This window comes from Mustela nivalis (genome assembly GCF_964662115.1).
Source record: "Mustela nivalis genome assembly, chromosome: 14".
Classification (NCBI taxonomy): Eukaryota; Metazoa; Chordata; class Mammalia; order Carnivora; family Mustelidae; genus Mustela; species Mustela nivalis.
Window position 1 is genome coordinate 36,919,557 of NC_139033.1, and position 18,628 is coordinate 36,938,184.

Consider the following 18,628-nt stretch of genomic DNA (forward strand, 5'->3'; position numbering starts at 1 on the left):
GTTTTGGCATCCAAAGAAATTGTTTAACTTTTTTATTACTCATTAAAAAAAAAAAATCCGCATTCATGTCAGAACTCTACTTGTTGACCCACTGCAACCAGAGGCTGCCTACAGATGCAGGAGTTTTGTAAAAATCTACAAAAAGTCTTTCTTTGAGGACCCACTGACTATATGGGTTTCCAGTAAAGAGCAGTGTGTGTTTTATTATTGTTTGTGTAAAGTGTGTCATATCTTTTGTGCTGCTAAAATTTACAATAAATACACACTCACAGATGCATAGGTGGTGTTTTCCAGAGAGCTGGTGGGTGAGCGTTTACCAAACACTAGAGCCTGAACGGACCCTCTTCTGGGGTGATGGGAATGGTCCATGCGGACTGCATACTTGTTCCTCGGATGCACAATGCACGAGGCAACTCTCTCTGTCACCGTCTATTCTGAGCGGAGGCTGCCCCACGGTAAGGAGGAATTTTCATCTTTGAGTAAGATTCCAATGTCTCCAACAAGATTCCACGAGCCCGTTGTACTAACAGAATCCCTGGAAAGTGGAGATGTGTGGCTCTCCCCATCGGTTGCAGCCGGGGGGGCTGGCGGGGGTCTGCAGAGGATGGCTTTGGGCTGCCTCTCCTCTCCCGAGGCCCCAGAGAGCTGTCACACGTGTGGGCCACCCGCGGCCATTGGGACTTGCTCAGGGAACGTGAATCACTCTCTCGAGAGCCGCGGGGGCTCCGTCAGGATCGGCTCCCGGTTCACGTCCGCTCCTTGGGAAGGCTCAACCTCATGACGTCCGTGACAGCCGGAGAGAATGATGGCCGCTGGGTCCCCAGCCGCCCCGCGTGCTCACACTAGGGCCACCCCCTCCCGCAGATTCATCCCACCCTAGTGCCTCTGGTTTCCACAGTTTCTATTTTTCCTGAAGCCAAGGGGCCTTTTCTCAGGGCTGGGCTCTGCAGACAGGTGTTTTCTTTCATTTGTGTCTTTCTTTCTTTCTTTTTAAAAAATTATATATTTTTTAAAATTTCTTTTCAGCATAACAGTATTCATTGAATTTCTTATGTCAAGTCTGTGACAGAGAAGAGAAAGCTGCGTGGAGCAGTGAATTCCAGCCCCTCGAATGCCTCAGAACTTGACCAGAATAGAGACAGGTTCTCTCTTGGCAGCCTGCGTCAGCCTCCTGGGCTTCCGAGAGGCCTTCTTTTGTTTCCAGCCCTGGGTGATCCTTTGTCGAAATCCCTTGATCCTCAGGAGCTGGGTGATCTTGAGGGTTTTATGCCTGATCCTTCCCATATCCCCCAAGGCCAAGTCCGCAGCAGAGCTGTGGTTGGGCTCTCCGGTGGAGGAGGTTAACCTGGCCTTACCTTGCGGGGAGCTGGGCATCTCTCAGGGAGCATCTCAGACATCGGATGGCCACTGTGCAGCGTGGGGTAGTGTTTTGTGGGTACATGGCAGCTCGGTGACAGCCACTTCTCAAGGAAATTTAAATGGATTCCCCCAGACTAAGGACCTGCCCCAGTGAGCGCTTCTGCCTGTTACTTCTGTCTGCATTAGCACCATCTGGACCGAATTACCTCCTGATAAAGTTTCCCTCCCAGCCTCCTAGCCCATAAGTGCAGAAAGTGTAGAAACAGTTCACGCAGCGCCAGAGGAAGTGGCCCAGGTAGAGGCCACCGTGCCCCAGGGTCCCCCAGGGAAGTCTCAGGGCCAAGACCGAGTTCACAGCCAGACCCAGCACCTACTGGGGAGCGGACCACTCCACTCGCTCCCACCATCAAGTTTAGAAATGAAAGAAGGGTGTTAGGTGGCCTTTCTTGGACCCTGAAGAGGACACAGCAAAAGGAAACAAACTCAAGTGGCCACAAGGAGGGTGGAGAGGAGGCAGACTGGCAAGGCTTTGTAAATATTGGGAGTTTTCTGAATAACGTGTTATCCTAAGAGTGTTCACGTCCTGCCTTAGTCTATGCAGGTGGAATTCTGTTGAAAGTGGGTATGTGTAGATAGACCCTCGCTGCAGTACATGGGCTTCTAGTTGTGACACTGCAGTGGGGGCTGGTAACTGTGTAAGTCTTGGCTCTCTGCGGGAAGAAAGCAAAGCTGATTTCTAGCGTCTGCCACTTTCCATGGTGTAAATAGTCCCACCACGGCCAAGCTACCTTTTGTGATGTCACTGATGGCAGGCTTGGGAAGAAATGCCAATAACTGACTTTCCTCAAGGGGTCAGAGGCAGCTCCCTGGTACTGCAGACTCCCATCCCAGTTAAGATTCTGCTTCCCAGGTATTCTGGAATGTTGGCCCACCCTTCCCACTCTAGGCTGAGGGAAATCCTGGAGAACTTGAGCCCTTCGGGGCTTGGGGAAGCCAAAGAAGCCAAAGAAGGAATGAGGCAGATTGCTTTGAGAGCCCCAGATGCAGCATGTGGGGCCACACTCCCCACGGTGGACGTGGAGGGCTTGGGGAGGACAGCCTGTGGGTCATGGCCAAGGACAGCCTTGCTCTGCACAGACTTGCGCACCCCCTGCCCGTGGGGTGAGGGGAGCCTCTGGCTTCTTCTTACCATTCTCTTTCATTTGTGTGTGTGTGTGTGTGTTTGAGATTCTCTGCACTTCCCAAACATCTCTGTCTACTGAAAGTGTTGCTGTGAGGGTCCACTGAGACAGTGTGGCAAAACCACATTATAGACCAGAGAGGGCTTTGTGCAACGGGCTCTTCTTAAGCTAATGTAGAGCTATGAATATTTGGACATAGTACCTAGGTCATAATTAAAAAAAAAAAAAACACTTTTCTTATTAGAAATTATAAAAGATTAGAAATTAAGAGAAATAAAATGAAGAAAAAAAATCACCCATGATCTATGACACTTTGATGAATTTCATCACATACTTTATGCATTATATGTATTACATTCTATAATTTCTTAAATATAATCCTATTGTTCCTACTGTTCTTCTGCCTACCGAACACTCTCTCCTAGACACATTTTATTGGTCAATACATATTCTTTCACAGCATAGTGTTAAATGGCTACACAGTATTATATTGAACGGATAGATTGTAATTCTACCACCTCTCCACTGTTGGAACTTTTTCTTATTTTCATTTCTTGCTTAAAATTGGATAAACACCCTTATAAACAGAATCTTTGGACATATCCTCAATTACTTCTATGAGAAGAATTCCTAGAAGCGGATATTCTGAATCAAAGGATATTTTTGCAGATTAAAAAAAAAAGGGATTCAATGAAATCACATGCATAATGTATTTACTACAGTGCAGTGCTCAGTGTGTGTGTGTGTGTGTGTGAGAGAGAGAGCGAGAGAAAGGCCCCATAAATGACAGCTGTTGCTGTTATTCATTTGATTAGCAGACAATTGCTGTATTGGTCTCAGTGGTGACTATTCTAGGAGGTGGAATTTTCTGGGTTGTTGTTCGGGGGACATTAGAAGAGAGTGTGACAGTAGAATGGATGTCATCGCTGAAGTTCAGAGCACTCACGGAGCCTCCAGGAATCTGAGATCAATTCTCCAGCCCTGCCTTTGATGTTCCTTGTTGCATTTACTTTTGGTCACTTGCCCTGAGAAGGTCACGGGGAGAGGGAGAAGAGACAGACTCTAAAGCTGTCAATCCTTATTCATCAATAACTTTGCAAAGAGTTTGAGTGTTGGGAGAAAGTGGAGTCTCAGGTTAGAACTACTTGGGGGCTTAAGTGTGCATTTCACTTACCCTTTACGGGTCTGCAGGTACCTGAGCAATGCCTGTGTGTGTCCCACACACCCTCCTGTCCCCGCGGGCCTCTGAGATGGACTCCCAGAGGGCAGAACCGCCATCAAAGCCTGGCCGGCCTCCAGCTCAGGTAACCACTGCACTCACACAATTGTCCCTTTAAGAAAGGTCAGCAGGGGATATGTTCCTTCCTGCTTCCATGCTCCCGAAGGTTTTCATGTCCACACTAACCCACTGCGGGTCTGGGCCAAGGCCAAGTTGCCCATCAATATTTTAAAGTAGCGGTGTTATAAAATTTATGGAAGACGTACAAAGGACAATTCCCTGAAGTGACGAGCCCGCTGAGAGGGGGTATTGGCTAAAAGGAGATTTCGCTTTGAAACAGTGTGAGATCAGGTGCCAAGCTGGGGAAACCCTTTATATGCATGGGCTGGGAGCGTGGGGGAGAAGGAAATCTGACCTGGTTTCAAATCCCACCTACAACTGTTAATTTATTTGGTTATCTATTAACAGTCTCCTGGCAGCTTACTTTTATGTTTAAAATTAAGTGCTTGATTGATTATTTTCTAGAACAGTGATGGGATGTTGTTCTATACTTAAGCCAATCCATTAGTGGGCTCTCTCATTACTGATCTTTCCTTCCTTTCTTGGTTCCGTGTGTGTTTGGGGGGTGGGGGCATGCGCACGTGCACGTGCACGTGCGCACGAGGACTTGCACGTGCGCACAAGGACGTGCACGTGCTCACGTGGCTGCGTGCGAGTGCACGTGTGTGCAGCTGAAGGTTGAGAGGGTTGGATTGGAGGAAGGGGGTTTCTGTCCTGAAAGTGAAGGAAAGTGGGGCTTTTATTTGTTCCCCAAACTATACGTCCACAAGGATTTTTTCCAGCATCCAAGGCAAAGTGGTTCGTTGTCGACGTGGTTCACAGGTAGGTGCAGAGTCTTGGATAATTTTTTTATCTCAGTGATCTCATTTTATCAAAACCCATGGCATAAGCTTCTTTAAAAAAAAAAAACCACACACAAACTTCACTCTCTTTTTATCTGCTGGGGAGGAGGCATCTTTAAATATTTTTGTATTTCTTAAGATTTGCTTCTGAGGTTTGGAACTGTGTCACTTTTTTAAATGTTGGGTTCCTTAAATATTAAATGCGTGCAGAAAATAAGCTTTATAGGGCAGAGTCTCGTGACTCTTGTGCTGGTTTCTCAGTGTTCTGATTGTTTACTGGTCCCCTAGCCCTTTGGCCGGGTGTGGTGATTCCAGGCAACCGGACCCCCCAGGCGGGTCACATCTGGGCACTCAGAACAGCACCAGCAAAGCAGGATGTGTGGCCTGCGTCCTACCTGAGAAAGGTTGGGAATCCGTACCTTTGTTGTCCGAGGGGCAACAATCGAATGAGCGCCTATGTCCACAGCGCAGGGTGCAAGGGGCAAGCCGTGCCATCTCTCCTCAGCTGTCCTCATTTGGGGTGGCGCTTCCGGCTTACAGGTGAGAAGCAGGGGCACGGGGAAGGATGACCCCCTCCAGCAGTGGGAATGAGGAGCTGCGTCCCACCGGGCCTGTGCTGAGCTCAGTCACAAAACTGTGTCACCAGCAGTGTGACCCTCTGCCCTTCACCCCAGAACCTGAACATTGAGCGTGAGCAAACAGGCGGTCCGCACCATGGACCATGCTTTCCCTAAGAGGCGTGATCCTAAACATTTGCACAGGAAGTGAGTTTTGTAAATCGAGTGACCTTGCACAGCTCTTCGGGAGGGATTGGAATCGAAAGGAAAGCTTCCACAGAGTAAAGAACCTACCTCCGAAGCACGCCCATGCTGGCTAATTTGTAAATCTACATTTTTGACTCAGGCTAGAACGAGTCTGGGTTCAGTTGCCAAGTCTCCCTAAGAGAAAGGAACTGGGTGCCCTTAAGCAAGAAGTACATGGACTAATAGTCCCCAGAGCCACTCCTGGCAGCTTTGCAATGGTCAGGGGCCTGAGGGACAGCAGGTCGGCGCCTGGGCTGGGGTTGGCATTCATTTACCACATGGCCCTTCTGGCTCTCGTGCTTCCTGGAAGGAAGGAGATTTCACAATTACAGAACCCACGGCTGTGGCCTCAGAAACCTAAGGAACTGCTCTGGCTTCCCAGGAGGAGCTCTGACGCCACAACCCTTCTGACAGGAAATGTTGATGACACAATACTTCTGACAGAAAATGCTGACGACACAACACTTCTGACAAGAAACGCTGTCTCAGTTCCCTGGGGCTGTTGTAACAAAGTACCACCAACTGAATGACTTAAAAAAAGAAAAAAAAAATCCAGAAATGTATTCTCTCACAGTTCTGAAGGCCAGAATTCCAAAATCAAGATGTTGGCAGGGCTGTGCTCCCTCCAGAGGCTCTGGGGAGAACCTTTGCATCTTCCGGTGGCTCCAACATGTTCCTTGGCTGGTACCTGCATCACTTCAGTCTTTGCCTTGTCTTCACGTGGCCTTCTCTGGGTCTTCTGTCTTTCATAAGAATCCCTTGTCACTGGATTGAGGGCCTGCCCCAGATAATCCAGGATGGCCTCACCTTGAGATCTTTAATTATATCTGCAAAGACTCTTCTCCCAACATAGGTCACATCGCAGGCTCTGGGGGGTTAGGACACAGACGTGTCTTTCCAAAGGACACCATTCAGCCCCCTCCACACCCCCCACTCTCCTTAGGATCAGCTGAGTTCACATCTCCCCCTTATGAGGCAGCACTGTATGGTCAGAGCATAGAAATGGGGTCTCAGGGCTGAGGTGGGTGGCGACAAGCACGGGCCTGGAACCCAATCCTGCCTCCCCAGAGGCAAGGTGTGAGATCTGAGCCATCAAACCTCTCAGGACTCTGGTTCCTCATCTCTGAGACAAGGAGAATAACACGGTCGTAGAGATGAGCCGATGTGGCTCATAGATAGCCCACGCCCTGGGCCACAGTAACCACTTGCTAGCATAGGATTATTATGGCCTGGCAATGGAGAAACCCGACTCTCAGCCTGGCGCTTCCCAGCTATCCACGTGACCTCCTGTGGGCCCCTGTGGAACTGGATACAAGTGTCGGAGTGTCTATGGAATGGGTAGAAAGGCGGTGATCTAACGAAGAGACCCCTGGCCTTTCCAGCCCTAGTGGCCTGGAGCCCTTGGTCCAGCAGACCCAACAAGAACTATGAGGTTCTGGAACCTCAGTTTGCATCAGCTCTCAACTAGTTCCTGTCCACACCTTGGGATGGGCTTCCAGAAGAGCCCAGAGGATGTTGTGACCCACTTAACAATAATATTTGCTGCTCAGTTATCACTTGGAAAATGGTTTCCGTGGTTGCAGTTTTCTATTTCTGAGAAGGATATAATCTGTGGAAGCCCTGAGTGGGAGAACAGGGTTATAGAAATAGTGGTTTAGTCCGTTCTCCTGTGCCCAGATAAGAGTGTCCAGAACCAGAGAAATCGTGAGCCAATATGGTACCGTCTGGACCCCTGGGGTAGGGTCTACGCAGAGCGGGCTGCTGGAAAGGAGCGTGATTCCAACTTACAGATGAAGAAAGTGAAGCTTTGGGGGCAGGTGGGGTGGCCTGTTCGAGGCCTTCCAACTGTAGGACCGGGCTTCGTCCTTCCTCGCTTCTTTCTGGGAATCCCTAATTCCATCTGACGTTGCTGTGCTACTGGTCAGGTCTAGGCAACGATGTACCCTTTCCCAGCGAAACCACAGTCTGACGCCAAGTGAAGAGAGGAGGGCGAGCCTGGGTGCGACAGGGCGGAGAGCACGTCCTGCACACGGAGGCTCGGCGGCGGGAGTCTGGGAGCGCCTGCACCGCTCAGTTTCACTGTAGAAGAGGACGCGCTTTACCCACAAACCCAGTCCTCGTCTGGAAGGGTGAGGCCCATCTTCTCTCCCTGCGGTCTGTTCTCTGGACACCACTCTCGCTCATATTGACTCATTTGGCAAAGTTCTAAAGGCCTATGTCCCAGTGCCAGCATCTTCTCTGCCAGGCTAGACACACACTCGTAGGTGTTTCTTGGAGAAGTAAAACTGTAATAGTCCTGGACCACGGGGGCCGACCCGCTCCATAGCCTAACTGTATGGATAGAATTTCTCGCCAGTTCAAAAATGAATCTGACCTTTGCCCGGGGGCACGTGTGTCAGGGATTGAGGGCTGTGGAAGGACACTCTGTGTCATAGGGGAGGGGACATCTGTTCTACAGAATGGGACAAGTCCTCATCTCTCTTGTCCGCTGCCCGCTCTACTGACTTACTGCCTGTTTCTGAGGATGGTTCCGGCGGCAAAGGAGGAAGCACTTGGCCTTTGAAGGGTCTCACTGACTTAGTGCTGGGCAAAGCCTTTAGAGAAGAAAATGCTTGATTTTCCAAACAGTGGTGTAGTACTGACCAGTGTGTGTGTGTGTGCGCGCGTCCCACGTGCACGTAGGCTTGTGTGTGGATGGAGGGGGGAGAAAGACAATTTATAAATCACATCTGGCAAATCCTTCCATTCTGAACCGGTTGTAAACTCACTTCTTTGCTTTTCTCAAGCTTTGATTTATGTACGGGATCGTGGGGCTTGTGTCCCTTCTGATAAGTGTGAATTTATCAGGGTGCTCCATAAAAATGTGGAGTGATTTGCATGGTCCGGGCTGATTGAGTTGCATTCTCTGTATGGCCATTTTGAGATAGATTGTCTCTGTGGGCCTCTGGCCTTTTGTTTTCTGGGGCTCAGAGGTTACATCAAAAACCTTCCTGCCTGCTGCCTGATGTGACCTTTGAACTCCAAAGGGCACAAGATCACGAGGCCATAAAATCAAGCACAAACGCTAAAGGTGTCATTCTGATTGTCCTCTGAGGACAGGAGTTTAGGTCTCTGTCACATGATCTGGGGGAGCAGAAATACTGAGAGAGCAAAAAGCAGGGAACACCGACCATCCGGATGTCAATCCAGAGCCTGGAAGGTTGTAAAAAAGCCTGGGGGAGGGGTGAGGTGGGGATAGCCATTGTGCAAACTGCTAAAAATGTCAGCTGCGTGTTCCGTTTCTCTGGGCATTTCTGATAGGACAGCCCCGAGGAGGTCAGCATGCCAAATCTGCGGTTGTGGGGGTACGCTGCCATTCTCCAAGGGCGTCCCCACAATCTGGGGCGCCTTTCTCTAGGCTGCCTGCCCTGGGTGACACGAAGGCAGCAGGAAGTCACCGGGAGGATGTCTGGGTGCTGTTCCAACTCTCAGGAAGGACAGGCTGAAATCTGAGAGCCCAGCCTGCGTGGCTGGGGAGGAAGAGCTCTAGAGGAGTTGCTGGTTTTTAAAAGGGGAAAAGGCACTGGCTCCGTGTCAAACCTCCAAAGAGTTTGTCATTAGAAAGGAGAAAAATCTATTCGGAATAATGATAAAGGTCTCCCTGTGGCTGGCTTGCATTTCAGGGCAAACCAAAACAAACATGCAAAGGAAATGCAGAAGAGCACTGCAGGGCACGGGTTGAAAAGGGAAGGCTCAGGCTCAGGCACCTTGACACCAAATAAATGATCCAGAATATTCTAAAGCCATAAATGAACTTCTTCTGATTTATGCAGAGGTTTCTGAGGTCTTTCAAAAATGCATGGGAGAAGCATTTCCCCTCCCCAGTGGCATGGGAAATGTTCCTCTGCAGCAGAAAGGAGCGGAGCTGAGCAGCTGAAAGCCTCCAGCTGCAAAGAAGCTGCCATCATGGAAAAAAGCCCATAAACAGGATCAGGAGCAGGGGGAGGGGTCGTCCTTGGAGAGAGGTCAGCGTCCACTCTGGACTGCACATAGGGGGAGATGGAGCCCCAGGACAAAGGTGACCCAGAGACATCTGTCCCCAGATGTTATTCTCATGCCCAAACGGAGGGAAGTGTTGGTTTTTTATTTTATTTTATTTTTTTTTTTTTTTAAGGGTGTGTAGAAATCTGAGCTCCCCCCAAGGGCAAGGAAAGGGGACACTCCTGCTCTGGAACTCAGATGGAGGCTGTGGGTTTGAAGGCCTTAGAAATCCAGGCACAGATTTGAGAGTTTGGGGCTAAATTCTTGAGAATGGACTGCCGCTGAGGAGGGAGGGGTCCAGGTGGGGTGGCGCGAGGGAGGAGCGAGGGCAGGGGGCAGCTGATCGAAAGAAGAGGTTGGGGGAAGATGGCTCTCACTGGTTGGCTGGTTCTCAAGCTGGAGAGGGATTTGCAAACATGTGCATAGGATGGCGCGTGCATATTTTCTTGGGGGTGTCCGGGTTTTTTCCTTACTCCAGGACCCCAGGCACTGAGGGATTCTGGGAAGAGCTAAGCCAAGGGAACAAAACTCTTGTCTGTTTCTGCCTCTCAGAGTAGGTGTTTTGCAGGTGAGGATGCTGAGTTTCAAGTGTTTGATGCACCTGTGCCTTTCAAAGGTGGCGTCTGCCCCGGGGTGAGTCCCCGGGTGTCCTTTCTTCTGGGACCACCGGGGCTGCTCTCCCAGAGGTCAGAGGCCACACTGGGGTCCTTGTGCTTTCCTGGATCTGGACTCATGGCAGTTTAAATCCCTGAGTTTTTCTGGTTTGTTCGACGGGAAAGGGGGGCAAACCCTGAGGCTGCTAGAGAGTGATGAACATCGGAACTGTTCCTTTGACCCGAGCTCTGGGAGCTGGCGGGGCTGGCTTCTCACAGCAAGGTGCGGAGAAAAAAACTCCCTCAAGCCCCCAGTTACCCAGGCCCGAGGGCCGCCTGCCTTTTCCACTTGTCTGAAACTTACCTTGCCTCAAAATCCGAGGTTAAATCCCCCCACTTCCGGGCAGTCCTCCTGGACCAGCCACATCAGAGTGACTTTTCTTTTCTGACTGCGCGGGGTGCAGTTGGTTCCGTGTGTATCACGCTCGGTCTCCTCCTCTCGACCAGACAGACTGCACACGCGCGTGTGTGTGTCCATGAGCGTGTCCCCCCGCCCCCCGGCATCCAGCCTCTCCTGCAGCTCGGCCGGGACTCCTCTCCTCCATGCCCCCTCTCTAAAAATGTCTCTTGGTTAATGGACATATCGACTTCTTGGGTGCACCACACATCTTCCTCTGACGGACGCTCATTTTATTAGAAGCCTTAGTGGGAGAACGGTGACGGAGCATCTCCCTGGCTTCCCCGCGCCCCTGTCCCGTGAGTCCCTGGATACGGGGGCCAGCTATGCAAGTGACAGCCCAGTCCCACGTCACTTGCACACAGTGGTGCTTCTGGGGGGCCGAGGGTGTCGGGGAGTTTGGATTTGCTGCAGCTGTGAAGGGAGTCAGCCTGGGAGCAGGGGCGTCGACACTCGCGGCCCCAGCCACAGAGATTGTGATGTCAGGGGGTCGAGTTGAGACCCAGGTGTACGTATTTCTTCCAAGCCCCCCAGATGGCTCTGATGGGCCTGCAGGGCTGGGGATCACCCGTCTGTATGGTGAAGTAAGACTCTCTCCAGGTTCTTGGGATGAATGGTTGCAATTCCCACCCACACGAGGTCTGTGGTCTCTGGATGTCGATTCCAGATTAGTGAGAGAGGACATGGGATTGGCTGGCTAGCTGGATCCAGTTAGCCACGGCAGGGGTTGCGGGGGAGGGTGAAGTCACGAATTACAAACCTGATGATCGCTACTCCTTTAGATCTGGGGTGTATTTCCTAGGAGTGGCAGGTTGCGAGCCGGGCAGACATCCCCAAATGTGACGGGTACCTCTCCTTGGGCCATTACGGTAGCAAACTTCACCACAATGGTTTTTGTTTTGAGGTTTGTGACTTCTTCAAGGGCAGAGACTGTCATTTTTGGAGAGCCTGTGTATTAATTACATCTTTAATTTTCTCTATTTTATGACACTTTGACATCTTGGGGCCTTGCAGACCCAGGCAGGGACTGCCCCTCCCAGCCTTAGCTAATTCCCAGGGACAGCAAACAACTTACCTGCAAACCCACCAATCCCAAATCCATATACTCCAACTAATCCTCCTGCCCTAAATCACCCACCCCAGGGCCAGCTATGAGAGGACTGGGAACCACCCCTAGAGCTCAGCGCCTGCTGAAGTGCATGAAAGTATCCAACCTCGAGCTTGCTAAGCTGCTTATCCTGCCTCACCCACTCCTTCCCACAAAAACCACAAGAAGGGGGCGCCTGGGTGGCTCAGTGGGTTAAGCCGCTGCCTTCGGCTCGGGTCATGATCTCAGAGTCCTGGGATCGAGTCCCGCATCGGGCTCTCTGCTCAGCGGAGGGCCTGCTTCCCTCTCTCTCTGCCTGCCTCTCCATCTACTTGTGATTTCTCTCTGTCAAATAAATAAATAAAATATTTAAAAAAAAAAAAAAAAAAAAAACCACAAGAAGGGCTTTTGCCCATGACTTTCCACATGCTCCTTCTGTCTCCTGACTGACCCTGGTGCTTCTCTGTGTGGCCCCACGTGGTGCGGCGCGGCGCCCCTCCTCCTGTTAGCAACTGTAGATAATGAACTATCTTTCCCTTTTTTTTTCCTTCTAAGTTTGCATTCTCTCATGTAACAACCACGCAGAGCACCTTAAATAACCCAGTGAGCTCGCTGGAGGGTTCCCTCCGAAGTCAATACCCACCCACCCGGAGGTAACCACGACTCTGACTTCTCTGAGTGTGAAAGATTCTTTTTTACCTTTGTTTTTGAAGATTGTATATATTATTTATTTGAGACAGAGAGCGAGAGCAGGAGAGAGCACGAGTACAGGGGGAGCAGCAGAGGGAGAGGCAGGCTCCTGCTGAGCAGGGAGCCCGATGTGGGACTCGATCCCAGCACACTGGGATCATGACCTGAGCTGAAGGCAGACGTTTGAGCGACGGAGTCACCCAGGTGCCCCTAGATGTTCTTGAACTCTGCAGGAAGGGATCTCTTTCCCACCTGTCTTCTCACACTCGTCCTTGTTCTCGGAGATTCATCCCAGCTTCTGCTTGTGTTTATAGCTTGTTCTTTTTTGTTGCTGTGTGGCCTTCCTCCGCAGCAGCCTGGGACCTGTCAGGCTGGTGGGAGGGCCACTGCGAGCTCTCTTTTGGTGCTGGCCATTGCCTGGTCTGTTGGTCTCCCCAAACCAGAATAAAACCAAGATCCCCTGTAGGTTTTAGAATACCTCAGCACCTGGCACAGGGCCTGTCACATACAAGGCAAATGATAAATGTTTGGTGAGTTGAAGAAATGGGTGGGGCATGAGCAGAGTCTTGAGAATTCAATGGGGGCCTGAATGTGACATTTTATGCCTGACCCAGCCCTAAGATAAGAGGACGGAGGGACCAGGTGACTGTCTGAAAAGGAGCAATCAGACTGAAGACCAAGGACAGAAGAAGAAGGTGTGAGTCAAGCATCCCTGGCCGGGTGGGAGCTCATCGCGGTGTCTGTAAATGGCCATGATGAATGAGCACGCCGTGTGTTTATGTCACCGTGCCGGACCTTTCTGCCCGCCTCCCCTCACGTTCTCTCTCTAGGATAGAAGCCGCCTGGCACGGAAGAACCGTTGTCCCTTCTACTCAGAACCGGGGGAAACTGACAAGCTCCATTCTAGTTCATTAGGCCCCTCGATGAATTATGAGAAACGGAGGGACATCGTGACTGGAGCACACTTAATGAACCCAGGAACTCCAGTGATGGATGGATAGATGGAACTGAACATTAATCTACTCTCAGTCACTCCGATGATGTCATTTTTAACCAACCGTGAACCGTGAACATCACCCAGAAGCCAACCTGGAGACAGAGCGGGGATAAAGGGGCGGGGAGAGGGGTGCCCCCAAGGGAGCACCGTGAGCCAGACTTCGGAACCCTGACAGCGGGCCAGGCTGCGAGTTCATTCAAATGCTCCGCTTAGCTCTTGAATTAAAACAAGACAGGGCTAAAACTTGAATCAATCCGGTTCAGCTGCCACACTCAGGCATGAGCAGAGAATAAAATGAAGGTCACGGGAGAAGTCCGCACGAGAGAATTTGACAGTCTGCGCAGATGAATGGGGCGATGCCAAATGGCCTTGGAGATGAAAAGGAGGCCCAGGCTGGCAGTTCATTGAGAGCAGCGGTGGCAATCTGTCGATAGCTGGTGCCAGACTCCCGAGCCCTGTTTTTCTGGGAGGATGCAGGTGTGTGTGCGTGCGTGTGCGCAGGTGTGCCCTCACCTGTCCTGGTAGAAAAATAGGTAAACTGCTAAAACAAAACAAAACAAACAAACAAAAAAAACCCCCAAACCCTCTCCTTTCACGTTCACTTAATCAGAGACTGACTGACTTTCGTTAGCAACTCATTTCCATGGAGGGTTATTCCATTTTGATGTACATGGTGTTTCTTCACATAATGAGATTGCTTTAGTCTGAATTCCTCAGGAATCGAGGGAAGGGTCGGGGATGTCGGAACCCGGTGCACACGGCAGCGTGGGCAGAGGCAGCTAAGGAGGGTGCAGAGCAGGAGAGGAGGGGAGCAGGGTGCAAAGACCAGTCTCTCCTGCAGATTTGGCTTAGCGCCCTGCGAGCACCCATCACAAGGTACGAGGGAGGCCAGCTGTCTTGCGTGTGCTGGGGAGAGACCATGGAGCGGCTCTGGAGAGGACAATAGGCAATGACCTGGCAGTGAGGAGCCCGGAGGATACCGTGCACACCTTGGGGCCATAGGTCACCTCTGATGTGACTGCAGCTCAGACATTCCCTCTTGTGACACCCCACCCTCATTGCCTTGGCCCCTCTTTGCCAGAAAAGTAGACCTTGCTCTAGAAAAGGAGGAGAGAGGCCCTTGTATTAAGTAAGGCTGCCTCTGTCCTTTCTGGCCAGAGCAGCTGATTGTATTCTGCTTCTCTGCTAGTTCTCTGACTCATCTCTCTCTCCCTCCCTCTCTCTCTAAATCCACCCCCAGAGTGGCCTTCTTATGGATCTATGCCAAGATACACTCCTGCCCCAGGGCCTTTGCATTCACTGTTCCCACTTTCTAGAATGCTCTGTGCCCAGATACGCTCATGATTCCCTTCCCACTCCCCTGTTTAAATGTCACACTTTCAGAGAGGCTCTCTCTGGCACTTTATTTAAAATAACAGTGTCATCCATCCCTCTTTGTCCTGTTTCGTCTTCTGAGCACTTGTCACCACTGATGGTATGTATGTGGAAATGCATATGGATATAAACCCAATATATATATATGTGTGTGTATAAGCCATGTGTTTTTGTTTATTGTCTTTTTCCCTCATTATATGTCAGCTCCACAAGAGCAAGGGCTCAGTCTCTCAGTATCCACCGTGTTCAGAACAGTGGGCATGCACGGACACTTCCTGAATGCATGCTGCCCCACCCCCCCGCCCCTGGTTCCCTGCCCCTGTCCCCGACTGCCTGGGCACATGTGGAGCCCCCGGGACTTGGCTACAATCTGCCCCTCAGGGCTCCTGTCACACACCTCTGCCTTTGGGACCCGCCATTTAAGCCCTCTCTTCCTCTCTACCTCCCCGCTGCCTCAGCCCCAAGAAACTTTATCTAGCCTGGGGCAGAGCTGTCTGGCGCTGACTGATCACGTATTCTTCCAAATCTATTATTTATGTCTCACCAGTATGCCCGGAGTCCTTCAGGCCTGAGGCTTCTTACACTCAAAAGCCACACTTTGAAACACAGAAAGCTTTCTCCCCCCCCCTTAAAACTATAGTCTCTGCTGTGAGTTTCCAAAAGCCTATTTTGTAATGTAGAAGCAAAAGCTGCATTCCTTTTACTGCCTTTTGCAGTGTCATCACTTTCCTAATGCGGGACCCAGAAGGTCCCCGTGGCGGCCTGTGTCCATGGGCAGGCCAAAGGGTAAGGAGTAGGGTGAGGTCGGTAGAACAAAACACTTTCTGCCTCATACGGAGTGGAGAGGAGCTCCCACAGGTATTGCAAGTGTAAGGGACCTCAGTAAAATCTCTTAACACGCACCTTCTAATGGGTGCTGAGGAATTAACAAACGTAAGTAAAAATAATAAAACCCGGTGTGACCGCGGATGCGGGGAAACACGGTGCAATGCCGGCGTGGCATCCATTCGTTCCAGGATTTCTAGAGAGCCTGGCACAACAGGAGCTGTGAGATAGTTAATCTTGGCAGCACATTGGTAGCATCCCCCCACCCCTCCCCAGCCAATCCCCTCTGGAGAATATGCTCGAGGAGTCTGAGCCAGAGGAGCAAATGAGAAACCAAAATTTGTTCAAATGTAATCGTGGCATTATTTAGCCCCCATGAACACGCCCAAGACAGAGCAGTGGTTAAGCAGACTGATCTATTACAGTAATAGCCAAGCAGCTAAGGATAGTAGCTAAGGTTAGGGTCAGGATAGGGAAACTGTTTTAACAAACCACATCAAAGCTGGGTGACTTATCACAGCAAAGGCCGTTTTCTTGCCCACATCACAGTCCTGTGTGGGTCAGATGAGTCTACTCCACAGAGTCACTCAGGGACCCGGGCCCCTGACATTTATGGGCTATATCATTTCCTCTCTCGATTTGGTAGGTGCATGAGGGAAGGAAGGGATGACAGAGGACAACAAGGGAGATTTCATGAGCTAGATCTCGAGTTCTGGGGACACCATTATGACTACCCACACTCTAGTGGCCAGAAGGCAGCCATCTGTTCACACCTAACTGTGAGGCTGGGGAATGCGGTCTCACGACACGCCCAGAGGGTAAGGGTGATCGGGTTTGGTGAACACATAGCAATGACTGCCACATCAATAAAAGGGCATGCATGGGGGTGCCTGGGTGGCTCAGTCGGTTGGGCATCTGCCTTCGGCTCAGGTCATGATCCTGGAGTCCCACAATTGAGTCCTGTGTCGGGATCCCTGCTCACTGGGGAGTCTGCTTCTCCCTCTACTCCTCACCCCACTTGTGCTCTCTCTCTCCCCCCCTCAAATAAATAAATAAAAGCTTAAAGAAATAAAGTGATATTCTTGTTGACTCTACTGATACATGGGAACTTAAATATTAAATAATGGTAAACAGAAGAGGCAGAAAAAGAACTTGTGAGGACTAATTAGAGGTAGTTTCTAGTAACTGTAACTGCAACCATGTGCATTCACCAACTTGGAAGTGATTTTAGAGTAAGGCGGGCTTTGTGGCTGCGTAGGATCTTTTTTCCCTCTGTGAAATGAGGGAGCGCGATGGGCAGAGGGAACAGCGGAGGTGGAGTCACGAGACCAGAGGTTGCGTTCCATTTTGCCATTTACCTTTCCAGACCTTTTCATGGAAAACACAGAGGATTATCTCAGTTATTTTTTTCTGACTATGTGAGGAATGTCTTCCTGGCCACCAACATGATTCTAAAATGTTAATGGAGTTATGATAGTCCGTTCTGTTGAAATGTCAGAATCTCAACGACTCTCTTCTTGGGGGACTTTGTTTCTATATTTTATTGGTGTAAATTATTTTCTAAAGAATGCCTTTTACGGACACTGCAGCCCACATTTCTGATCACTTTTTAGGACTGAGTCCTTAGAGAGGAGTTACCAGGGCAGAGAGGCTTTTTCAAGGTTCTGGAAGCACATTGCCAAAGCAACTTCCAGAAAGGTCATATGATTTATATTCTTCTCTCACTACACCTTTGTAGCATCTGGTGCTATCAATCTTCCTATTGTTTTTGCTAATTTGATAAGCAAGAAGCTGTATCTGGCAACTGTCTTTAATTTCTCTGATTACTTTTTTATGGCTGAATAGCTTTTCGTATGTGAATTTGGCAGACATTTGTATTTTCTCTTCTGTAAATTGTCTCTTCATAGCCTTTGCCCATTTTTAAATTTTGTTTTCTTATTGATTTATACAGGTATCTTATAGTAAGAATATTAGTCTTTTGCCTCTTATGTGTAGGGCTCACACTTTTCCAGTTTATTGTTTGCTTTTATTTTATTTTTTATATCTGGACGTTTAAAATCTTTGTGTGATAGAATCTGTTAGTCTTTTCCCTTGTGACTTCCTGTGTCGTTTTGTGCTTGGAAAAATGCTTTACCCGATCTCAATGCAGAGATTGGATAAATAAATATTTCCCTACATTTTCTTAGAGTAATTTTTAAAGTAATTTTTGGATATTGTAATTTCGACGTGTCTGGCATTTATTTTATTTTGCCATGTGAAATGAGGGTTTAGATGTTTCCTGCCCCTGGAGAGCCAGTTTTCCTAAAATCACATTTGAACAATGTATCCCTTTTTCACTGACTTGTGATACCTCCTTTATTAACTGTGAGGCTCTTATTAAAGGGCAGATTTTAGAAGCTCTAAGATGGAAATAATAATCTGTGACTGGGCACCTAGAGTCATCACGAAAATCGAATGAGATCTGTGTGTAGCGGTTTCGCAAATTCTGAAACATTCTACAAATGCTTTGATGGCTCACAAAAGTGAGAAAAGGAAAGCAAAAGTAGATGCCAAAGTGCTCATCATTTTTGTACAGAAAACACACATGATGATGTCCAGGCAACGATTGACACCCTAGGGTCGGAAGCGCCATGAGGATTATAAGGCCTTTTGTACTTTCCCTTTCCATGATTGTGTCTCTCTTTGCTCATATTCACGTCTTGCCAAAGCCAGGAGAGGAGAAGGTGGGCTGTTTCTTCCCCAAGTCTTATAAAAATGGGGAGAAAATGGTTTTGGGGGGAAAAGGGTGGGAGGTTACAGCGCAAGAAGAAATGAAATTCAGGCTCAGTCTAGAGATTTCACAGTCCTTGTGCCCCAGGTCTCCAGATGACAGGTGGCTGAGTTCAGCAACTCAGTCAACTGCACAACGATGGACTGAGCTCAAGTCTGCTGGGAGCACTGAGCGAGGGCTTGGTCAGAGACACGTGCCATAGGACAGGCTGTCACGTGTTCAAAGAAGGCAGACCAGCCCCATGAAAAAGCCAAGGGCACTAAGGCAACGCACAGCCAAGGTCCAAATTGGGTCCCAGAAGAGCCAGTGGGAATTGGAGGTGCTCCTGGTGATGGGAGGTAGGAAGAAAAG

The 18,628-nt window shown here is 49.7% G+C and overlaps 1 long non-coding RNA gene across 1 annotated transcript in view; it reads right to left on the bottom strand.

Annotated features, from left to right (window-relative positions):
* The window catches only part of LOC309848361, an 801,917-nt gene that overhangs the window by 5,392 nt on the left and 777,897 nt on the right, over nt 1-18,628 (bottom strand). The window lies entirely within an intron of this gene.